Here is a 12,500-nt window from a genome sequence, read left to right as displayed (position 1 = left end):
TGAGGAACAACACAAAAACGAGGAGAAACAATTTAATATAACACTGGAGACAACATTCATAGAAGACGATAGGAAATGTGGAACAATATGAAAAATATCGATAGTGTTTCTTTGATTGAAATAACAGGTATGATATATATTAATAAAAGACACAAATCAAAGAAATATTTAATAAAAAAGAAATGAAAAAAAGTAATATGCTACATAGAGTGCAGCTTCATAATAAGGAGAGATACCAATGAGGTAAGATATTCTGTGAAATTAGCAGCTTAAACGTTACCCCTGTTGCGAGTAACAGGAACAGCAGCAACCAATAGCTGACGGAAGGTAATTATGGTGTGACGTAAGTTTTTGGTGAGAAATGTCACCTCAGTAATACCGACGATTTTTGCAATGCTTCTGGTAAAGGAAACTATGATCGAGGTACACATTTGAAGGTAGAAAAAAAAGAATGTCAAACCAAAATGTGACTAAGGAATTTCCCTGACAAACATCATATCCTCTCATGCAACTGTGCAAACCCTCCTTCGCCTTCAACAAATGACCGCAACTACACACACACACACATTTCCGCACGATTCCCTCTCATCCACACATATCCGCTCTTCCCTTTGTGTAAATTTAGACTGCTTTCCCCATCCCCACTCCGGTTACACAATCTAGACCCCAAGCATACATCACCACGCTGAACCTTGACCTCCCACACTCCTGCGAGTGAAGGCTGAAATTTAATTGTACTGGGAATTTAACAAACAGTTAGGAATTGTATGGACTTCCTGCTGCTACCCCAAGAGGCACGAGGTGAGTGCATTGTCATTTCTCGACTAACATTTGAAACAAAAAATCTAGTCTTATCTCTTACCAATTAACAACTGTAATAATCACGATAGTGTGACGTTATAATCTGCGTTGTCAGCGCTAAATTCTTAGAGGTTACATTTTAATAATATATTAAAAATTCGCATTTTACGAGGTCATACAGCTTTCATTCGTGTCTCAGTGATAACAGTGAGACACGAACGAGAGCAAATCAGAATGATAAGTAATCTGGGAAGATTTAGCAGTGCATGTAGCGACTTTTTTTTTTTATTCTGTGTACATGTTAGTTTGCCCTTATTGTCAAATATAAGGAATAACATTGTTACACATCTACTAACATATGTTCATACATACAGCAGGTCCTCCAATAACGCCATTTCGTTCAACTTCGTTTCGCTATAACGTTGATGAGAAAAATCGAATGAATACAAATTATTGTAAAATATAAATTCGTAAAGTATACGATAATCTGAAGATTGAGACACTAATGCAACATATGGGAATCTTTATTAAGGAAACGTTTCGCCTCACAGTGGTTTCATCAGTCCAGTACAGAGAGGCGTAAGGAGAGGAGGAGTTTGAGGTAATCAGTTCCTCAGTCTGGAATTGAAATGTGCAGTACTGTAGTCAGGTGAATAGAAGCAGGAGGAAGCGGGATCACAGTGGAACCATCCACTTGTGTAAGTAGGTCTTCGTCTAAAGGTTGGACTATTATTGAAGAATTCCTTGCATCAAGTTCACATGATGTTGCAGTGTCTGACAGATATGATAAATGGTTTGGACGAAGACCTACTTACGCTAGTGGATGGTTCCACTGTGATCCCGCCTCCTCCTGCTTCGACTCACCTGAGTCGAAAGTAGAAAGTACAGCATATGGCCGAAGTACGGCCATATGCTGTACTTTCTACAAGATTGATGGACTGAACACATCGATTCCAGGCTGAGAGACTGATTACCTCAAACTCCTCCTCTCCTTACCCCTCTCTACTTTGTATTGGACTGATGAAGCCACTGTGAGGCGGAACGTTTCCTTAATATAGATTCCCATGTGTTGAATTAGTGTCTCATTCTTCAACTTGTCGGTTTTCAAAACCATTTATCACATATACGATAATCATGCAAATGCACAACAATAAACGATGCGGTACGAAAGCGATCAGCGAGGTTCCATATTTGTTATTGTTTGTTTTCGAACAAACAATAACAAATTTGGTGGTAGGAGGTGCTCTTTACAATTTTTTGCTTTGCAAACATTTATTCTCTAATTTAACCCAGTTGCTGACGATGGACAACTAGCCTATGATAAAAGTGGTTTCGTTATACGTTGTTTCGTATAGTGACAGTTTCCAAGAACCTATCGATGTCGTTAAGTGAGGTCTTACTGTACACTTCGAATCACCAAATACATATTAAACAGACTGTATTTACTTCTATGTTTGTGGGTTCTAATTCAACGCATCCGTTATTCTGTTGTAACAGTTTAGTAGTAGTGATAAACGTGATCTTTCCGCTCTAAATCCATGTTGATCTGGGTTCCGCAGGTTATGCTGTTCCATAAAGCTAGTTATTTGTAGTCGTATTATCCTTTCAAATTATTTTGTGATGTTCGCTGTTACGGCTAATGATCTGTGCTCTTTGTTGCTAGTTCTCTACTGCTTCCTTTATGCACTGGTGCTATGTCTACACTTTTTAAGGCCTCTGGCATTTCACCAACATCTAAGCTCTTTAGAGAAAGCATATTGAGAGCTCCTTCTTGTGCTATTTTTGCGTTTGTTCACAAATAATGCAAATCACAAAACTGGTCCAGGTGCTGAATGAGCGGGCGATTTTTTTTTTAGATTGTAAGGGACATGATCGGTGTGACCTTCAATGGTCATGAAAAAAATGGGCATTCTCCATTCCTAAGTGGACTGCTGAACATTCACTTCTAGAGTTCTTTTAGAATTTCACTCATTTCTTTTTCATCGTCAGTGTATTAACCTCCTAAAGTTAATGGCCTAATTCTAAATGTAGTTCTAAACTTGGATTTTGCATATTTGAAGAAATATTTGGGGTTTCTATCAATCCTGGACACCTTGTTGTTCCCTTTGTACTTCTTTCGTCTGACACGAAAGCTTAAGTGTTTATTCTAACTCGGTAATCTCTCAGCAAAGCTTATCTTTCCTTCTTTGTGGCAGTTGCCTTTGTAAACAGTTTGGCTACTTTTTTCTCTCTGATCATTCATGCTCCATTTCTATAATTGATCTTTAAGGATTTCTTAGCGGTATATGTATTTCTTACAGACCTTATACTATGCTTCTATATTCACTTTACCCAAGCACTGGTGAGAGCTTCAATAAATGATGCAATACTTTCATCAATGCTCCATCTATTTCTGTTATAGTGGGCGAGACTAACATTTTACGAGTGGCAGATTGACCGTCCAATTCTTTTGTCTGTGGTAGACCTTATCAATCTTATATACACCCTGCTGGTTCCTGATTATGAGAAACGCTTTAGTCTCGTGCATCCTCCAGGTGCTTTAGCCTCCTAACCTCCCAGACGGGAGTGGAAAATGTCACCACCCTGCCGCAGTGAGTGGCAGTAAGACATTTTATAACATCTTACCAAACTCTGATACAATCTCATGGGCACCTGCCGCTGTGATGTGGTAAAGGGACATATCCCACAAGACTACCAGTACATCCTAACAAGAGCCACACCAACGAATAACTGCCTTGTTAATACCACCCTTACTTACAATAGTAATAACTTGTTCAATATTTTTAGTAACCTTAAATATAAATAGGTAGGAAAAAATAGCGTACCAGACATCTGATACCCAAATAAGAGCAGGGAAAATCAATTTTTAATAAGTATATTGCTTATTTCATAGATAACATAAACCTAAACACAGAGTTGAACCATTATGAAGTTCTTATATATATATATATATATATATATATATATATATATATATATATATATATATATATATATATATATATATATATATATATATTACATAGACTTAGCAAAATCGTTATGCATGCTGGAAAAACACGGTGATTTTACCCGTGATAATTTTAATATATGCAAAGGTTCGGTATACTGGACTTTACTCCAACCAGTGTTTCCCAATTGCCCATTAAGATTCACAAAAAACTTACAAAGAACTCAATAATGGTCAGGCTTTGCACCTCTCACGAGGTGATAAATCTAAGGTAGCTGTTATTATAGACAAAACTGAATATTTAGAGAAAATGAACCATTTATTTAGTGATAATGAAACGTATGAACCGCTCATTAAAAACCTCACTGACCAAGTCAACACCCATTTTAATAAACACCTTAAAACATTATTGAAAGGGAATGACGAATTAATTAAATATCTGTCGGCTAGGTCAGCAACTCTGCCATATCTATATGGGGTAATCAAGACCCATAAGCCAGGATACCCAGCCCGTCCCATTATTAGTTCAGTAGGCTCAGCATCATATAATCTATCTAAATGGCTGGTTAAACTTCTAACTCTCATGGTTGGTAAGATCTCAGACGCACATATTAAAAACAATGTTGACCTCACTGAGAGGCTCCAGAAATTAAATGTCCCTCACGACTTTTCTTTAGTGAGCTTTGATGTCACAGCTCTGTTCATCAAAGTCCCTGTCCCTGATTTGCTTTCGTACCTCGAAGAGGAATTAGAAAACTTCCCCATGCCCTTCCCCACGAAAACAATAATTGAATTGATAAAACTTTGTGTTACTGATTGCAAATTCGTATTTGAAGGAAATCTCCTTAGCCCCTTACTCAGCAACCTATTTATGGAATTCTATGAGACCAGACTTCTTAAAGACATTCTCCCAGATAAAGCTAGTTGGTTCAGACATGTAGATGATGTTATCTGCCTGTGGCCTAATGATCACAACATTGATGAGTTTCTTCCCAGACTCAATGGCTTAGTACCTTCCATTAAGTTTACCACAGAACATGAAATAAATAACACTTTGCTGTTCCTAGATGTTTTAATTCATCGGGTCGATGGGAAATTCAGATTCACAGTTTATAGGAAGTCCATCAATGTGTCGTCATACATTCACTACTATTCCAACCACGAAACCAGGGTTAAAAGGAGTGTGTTCCTCACAATGTTTCTGAGAGCAGTGCGCATCTGCAGTCCAGAGTACCTAGAGGACGAAATCAGCAAGATATTCAACATAGCCACAAAACTAAGATATCCTAAGAATTTGGTCGAAAAGGCACTAATGTCAGCAAAAAACACACACAAAAAAAGACTTTCTACAGGACTGAAACTAAAGAAGTGATGGCCAGGAAAAATGTACTAGTTTTACCATACAATGAGAATCTGGCTTGTTTGCGTCAGGCATTAAAAAAGATCAATATAAGCCTTTCTTTCAAAAACACGGGGACAGTGAAACAAAGGCTGATTAAAAACACACCCTCCAACAAAGTCGGTGGGGTTTACAAGGTCCCTTGTACTCAGTGTCCTCTCTCTCATATCGGTCAAACAGGTAAATTTCTGGAAACCAGAATTGCCCAGCATAAATACTCAGTCAGGACAGGGCAGGAGTCAAACGCTATCTTTAACCACGTTAATGAATGTAATCACCCACCGGGGTGGGATGCTGCCCAGTTTATAGTACCAAACAGTTCTGTCCTGGAAAGAAACATAATCGAATCTTCCCTTTTGAAACATGAAAGGATTACAGTATATACTCAAATTATGGGTTATACAAGCTCGATGATTATTTAGTAGAGTCCATTGTACACAATCTTAAACAACAATGCTATACAAAATAACAGGATTGTTCATTATGCCAGGTGGGTTAATGGATTCCTGATGCCCGTCAAGTGTCTACGTACCAAAACTTCACACCACGTCAGTTTTGAAGGCTATATAACACCTGTAGCACACAAGATAACGTAAAGAAAGGTTAAAGGCTATTAGTAGAATTTAGATCACAGAAATATTATCGGATAGGCATAGAAGTCCCCATATACGGCATTTTAACAGCCACTGAGAAAATAGTAGACAATATGTAAGAAGAGATACTTCTGAGTACATGGGTAGAACATTCGAGTACCTCAGAGCAGGACATTTAAACGGACAAAGAGCACATTGTTTTCTTTTCTTTCATTATTTGAGAAAGGTCACACAGAATAATAGCTATCCATATCTACAGTATCTAACGAGAAACTTATTTTCTCAAACCATATGACCTGCTATAAACGATTAGAAAAAGCTTGGGGCTGGCTTTTTATATCTTATAATTTCCTACTTGGCATCTCAAACCCTCCTACCCCATATGGGTAGTGGGGGGACGATGGTAGAGTGGGAATGGCACCGTGGACGGTGACATGTCACCTACGTTACTCTGAGAACTCTCTCCCTGCTTTGGTTGTTCCCTTGCAACATTGCACAGCTCCTGATGACGCACTGAGAAGTGTGAAAGTACTTGAGCAAAAGATTCCCCCCCCCGTGGCTATATGTCGTGCCGAATAGGCAGAACTTGCCATCTTGGCTTAAATAGCAACGCTCATCTTGCTAGCTATATAGGACAAGCGAAAATTTGTGTATGCAATAATTTCGCCAAAATCATTCGGAACCTAACGAAAAAAATATATTTCACTGTGTTTGTTTAGTATTAAATTATTGTAACCAAATCTAAAATATATTTAGTTAGGTTAGGCTAAAATAAATTACTCTTGTTATAATTAGGTTAGGTAAGTTTTCTAAGATTCTTTTGTTGGAAAATTAAAAATTTTTACATTAACATTAATGAAAAAAATATATCTTTAAATGAGTTCTTGCTAACTGACCAGTTTTACATATTCGGCACGACATATATATATTTATATATATATATATATATATATATATATATATATATATATATATATATATATATATATATATATATATAAGTGACTGCGTCATTATAGAAGTGAGGAAATCCATTAGAATTGTATAACAATACAATTCGATTTATAAAATTTCATTCTCAGAAACAGTGGAATAATGCCCGTCTATGCCGAGCAATTAAATAAGGATGACGTTAACTTAACTGTAGAAAGATTTAACACTATGTAAATCAAGCCAAAATTTGGATTCAGTGTCTGCGTGGAGCACCGGGCTACTAAAACAAAACTAATTTAAGTCTAAAAGTTTCCCACAACTCTTGTACCAGCACCGAGGAACGAAACTTATGAAAAAGGATTACTCGAACCCAGGACATTAGAAGAACAGAGGAAGGGCGGAGGAAGGACTATAATGGGAATTAGACTAGCGGTGGTAAAAAGGTGGAAGTAGGAGTTATAATTAAAAGATTAAAAATTATTCTCAGGAACGAAAACAACGTGGGCATCCACAAGATTATTAAATCTTTATGACGAGGCCCTGGAATGGGTGGCAAGTCAGTTGCTTTGGGTTCTGGAATGGGTGACAAGTCAGTTGTTTTGGGTTCTGGAATGGGTGGCAAGTCAGTTGTTTTGGGCTCAAAGAATTGTCTGGCCACTCGTGGCACTGGCAGTATGTACTTGGGTTGAGGTACTAGTAAAGCAGCTGCAGCTGTTAGAAGCAGGGTGTGCTCCTGCACACCCTGCCTCTCACGGCCTCCAAGCAGCCTCTCACGGTCTTCTCCTATAACTTTCAGTAGCGCATTACAGCAAGCCTTCACCATACTCAGCACCGTATAAGCAAGTCATTACCTTTTCATTAGCAGTGGTGATTTCTTCTTTAAAAAATGGTTACAAGCAAACTACTGCTTCCTTCTTTAACTCGACATTACCTCGCAGCTTCCTAAGTGTAACTCAGTTTCCAACACCAACGAGAGGTGAAATGGCATTAAATCCAGTATCGACATACAAGAAAGGCAGGAAGGAACACATTTCAGTACCCGGTTTTTTCATCAGCCAATTAATGTTTCAAATCACACTCATTTTCTCTGAAGTCGGTTGTGCTTCTGATATGAACAGCAAACTTAACAGCACCAAGAGGTCTGTGTCTTCTCCAGGGTAGCTGGATATCCGGATGCTCATTCTTCTGCCATGTTGGAAAATAAATATCTCTATCAACATGAACATTTTCGATGCAATTTTACTATAGGTTTCAAGTGACCTTTAAAATAACTTTCTGTTTGTTTGAAATGTTGGCCAAGAAGTGATCTTTCTTTGTCTTGATCGACATCCGTTGTACAAAGCTGACCTCTCCTCAGGATTTACGACGGTGAGACATGTCCTTTGCACATAGGCCACATAGAGTAGGCAGATGGAACCAAAGGCATGTAAACTCCTTTGGCTACTCTCCGAACTGCATCTGCGATTATTGCCTAGTTGGCTTCTCGGAGTTCATTTCTTTCAAACACTGCTTTGGGAATACTGCACAGCTCTTAGTAAAACAATAATGCAACAGTGTCAGTTATGTATCTTGCAGCTATCAAGCGTTGAAACAGCAGCTTTGAGTTAACACAAATGGATTCACTATCAGCTTTGCTGAAAACTTTTGGTCAAGTGTTATAAACCGAGTTTTTTTGTAAAGGTATCCTCAAGAACGTTTTAATCCTCTCATGCTTTCAAGGATTTTCCTACCAACTTCTCTTGCTTTGTGGGTATTTTCAGCATCAGGAGCCATAACAGGTGTTACGGTATTGTTTAGGGATGTGACTTAGTCAAAAGAATTTCTTTCTTGAAGAAATGCAAGAAGAGCCTGTGTTTCGCTTCCATCTGTTCTTTATCTGTCATCTTTAGCATCTTTGTGCTGCTCACTGGTTGAATTTCCTGAAACCTGCAAAGCCCCGTTGATATGTGTGCATATTAGCATAGATAGTAACCATTCTGACATTCCGTGTCTCCGTGTCAAGCCACCGGTTGACCTCATACTTCGCATGAATACCTATTCATTAATCAAATCTGAGGGATGGCCATCCCAGAATAACATGAAGAGCTCAAAGCTATCTGGATATTGCGTCTATAATTGTAAGATAAATGTGACACTTGTGCAACACTTGGGAATCTTTACTGAGGAAACGTTTCGCCAACCAGTGGCTTCATGAGTTCAATACAGAGAAAGACGGTGAAAAAATGCCTAAAAGTTTAAAGTAATCAGTCCCTCCGCCTTGAGATTGTGTTCATTCCATTTCTCTTGATAGATGTAAAGCATATGCACGTAGAAAAGGCTTATATACTGGAGGTAGGTGAGGTGAAGCAATTGGAGAGGCGTCACTGATGGGGAAAATCCAATAATGAAAGTAGATCATGGTAACTGAATAGGTGAGCGCTGAAGAAATCTCTATCAAGATCCCTAGATGTTGTGTCAGAAAGGTATGGCTATATACAGGTTATAGAAAACCGACTAAGGAGACAACTTAGAGCCATTGTAAGGTGCCGGAAATGTGTTCAACAACCTTTGTCATTGGCCACCTGTCCTTGCCGATTATTCCTAGAATCTTGCCCAAGTTATTGTACACCAGCAATGTAAATTTGTAGTCGATCAAATGAGATATTGTGTTATGAGGGCAATAAAAAGGAAAAGTTTCATTAGAAGCGCGATTCATATGTTATCAATGGAAGCTAATTTCCCGGTTTCTTCGATTAAAATGGCAAATCAGACAAACGCTGCCCAAAACTAATTCAAAGCTTCCACGTAACAACACCAGCCTTGAAGCTAAACTAAACTGATACTCTTATTTTCCCAGAGAAGTCAGTATCACCCAACACATCGACACATTGCCTTTGAAGCCTCTCAAAAGTTGCGTTGTCAAGTAATCAGCGATGAAATGTTAAAATCAGTCAGATTAGTCATTCAGAAATTATCGCATAATATATATATATATATATATATATATATATATATATATATATATATATATATATATATATATATTATTGTGCCCACGCACGAGTGGTATTGATCAATAACAACACTGCGACTAGCCAAGGACTCGAACCCTTTGGCCTGCCTCATGGTGGGCGAAAACTCATAACGCCTTAATCCACTGGACGATACACTCCTTAAGAGTCGCGCATCCAGGGGAACAGGCCAAAGCAGCATGGGTTCGAGTCTTTGGCTAGTCGCAGTGTTATATATATATATATATATATATATATATATATATATATATATATATATATATATATATATATACAATATATATATATATATATATATATATATATATATATATATATATATATATATATATATATATATATATATATATATATATATATATGGTTTTCCCCATTTCTCTCATATAAAATGACACACTGGGACTTACAGAAGCTAAGATCAATCTGAGCAAGACTGACAAACGATTAATGTATAAATAAGTAATTATTTAAATTTTGGGTACATAACACTAATTTTTTGACAGTGGTGTTGGGCGAAGACATTACTGACACGTCAAATTGCATTTGATAGATTGAAACCACTATTATAACCCAATAAAATAAAAGACTGCGATTTATTTCTGATTAGAAGAGACATTCTCCACTTATTTCATTGAAAACAATTTGTTTAATAAAATCGGCGCATTAAAACTTAATCTAAAATCATGGAGAATAATCGTTTCAGGAAACTACATAAACTCTCAAAGTTTGAAGACATCATTTTATTATTAAAGATTCGCGGGTATTCTCCCGGCCCGGGCCTTTTCCAAGTGGTGGCCCGGCCTTGACTCCCTGTCTAGGGAGTGTCTGTGACCTAAGTCTGCCATGGGAGGAGGCACAAGTACCCTCTCATCTTTGGGACCAACTGTCCCCAGGCCTAGCTTCTCGTAGGGAGAAGCTAGGCCTCTCTGGTCTACCATCCCCGCCCCAAGGGGGCTAATGGGAATGACAGTCTTGTGAACTGCAAGCTCGGGCTCAGGCACCTACCCTACCTTAGAAGGGCTGGGCATGGTGTCGATCTTGGAAGATAACCAGACAATTCATTCTATAGGAAATACTCGAAAATTAAAATAAATAACAATCAGGCTAAAAGAAAAAAATAAGTTTTATTTATTTCGTAAGATGCGTCCATAAATGCTATTCATAAATATTTTATTACTAAACAGGGGTGCGGGGACGGGTGACGCTAAACCAGTAGGGGTTGTGTAGTGTCTGGTTAATAGCGGGTATTCAGACTCATTCCAAGGTAGAGGAAGATTAATTCAGCTGAGAAAGGATACAAAGGCACAACACCGTGACTGGAACAATACACTTGTTAATAACCCGCACATAGGAGGGAGAAACGTATGACAACTATGACAACATTTCAAACCGAAACGTCGTCAACGGCTTCTCCCTCTCTCTCCTCATTTGTATATAATCCAGTCCCCTCACCAGCAGTAAGGTAACCTCCTTAAAGAAGTATTCTCCAGTTATTTAATGCTAAATCATTCTATACCATTTCGGTATTAACAGCAAGATACATGAAATGAAATTTCAAATTCGATCAAAGGCTTTCCTAAAGATATGGCGTAGAAAAATAAATCCGAAATGATCCATATAAATTTAATCAGAGCTGCACCAGCACTTGTTAACAGCTCCAGAACCTTTAACAAGTAAGAGTTCACCAGGGTTGAAAATTTGAAGCCGATTGGATGAGGTGTTCTGTACTTGAAACAACGGAAGATTCTCTGTACAATTCACTATATTAAAAAAATATTGACTTGGTGTTTTTTAAGTTAAGTTTAATTAATATACGTTTTTCTATAACAATGCCAAATTGGCCAGTTCACAGTCCACATTCAGTACAAAATACTCTCAAAAAAGATACACCAGCAATTAGGTGTTTTAAGTTGACCTAAAAAGGCATTCTCTAGTTAATGTATGTTACGTAGTGAATATAGTAACACTGGCAATTTACTTACCTCAAAGTTAAAGCCAAGCTTTCTTTTTCACGAAGCCCATCAAAACTTCAAATCTGAAGCCATTCTGAAAAGCATTTTCTAATATTTGCTCTGAATGCAACGGGTACTATCAAGTCTATAAAATGCATAAGCCATTAAATACTGAAGCAGTTCACAGAAGCAAGACTCAGATATATTTAAAGTGATTTAAAGTTGAAAAATATAAATCCATTTTGCACATAATAATGAGTGGAAAAATAAACACATAAGCAGTAATCCTTTATCGACAACGTTTCGCCCACACATATGTGTAACTAAACTCTTGAATTTCACTTTCCACAGTCGTCCAATTAAGAGGCACTTTTTTAAAGTTTGTGGCCAAGTAGCAAAGGATTTTGGAAGTTTACGGAGCCATTCAAAGAAACTAGGAAAGGGTCTTAATCTTAGATAACAGGGCAGGTGAGCATGCAAACTGTTCCATAGATCTTGTCCTAGTTACCGTAAACCCATGTTGAAAATTTGTACCCGATCGGATGAGGCATTCTTGCATTTCGAGCGAATTAAAAACATAAAATAAAAATAAAAACACAACAAAATTCTCAGGAACCAGTTTAAAGTCCATTTTGTGGGATACATAATAACAACAACCACTATAATAATAATAATAATAATAATAATAATAATAATAATAATAATAATAATAATAATAATAATAATAACGGGAAACTCAAGCGCTGAGTGAAACATGTATTTTAAAATAATTTCGTCCATATTTTGAAAACGAAACTTTTTAGAAAATTCCAAAATTATGAGAGAAATCGTATTTGTCTCTGAGTGACATGAAACAAAAGT

The sequence above is a fragment of the Cherax quadricarinatus genome, chromosome 19 (genome assembly GCF_038502225.1).
Source record: "Cherax quadricarinatus isolate ZL_2023a chromosome 19, ASM3850222v1, whole genome shotgun sequence".
Classification (NCBI taxonomy): Eukaryota; Metazoa; Arthropoda; class Malacostraca; order Decapoda; family Parastacidae; genus Cherax; species Cherax quadricarinatus.
The sequence above is the reverse complement of the archived record's forward strand: the minus strand, read 5'-3'. Positions refer to the sequence as shown.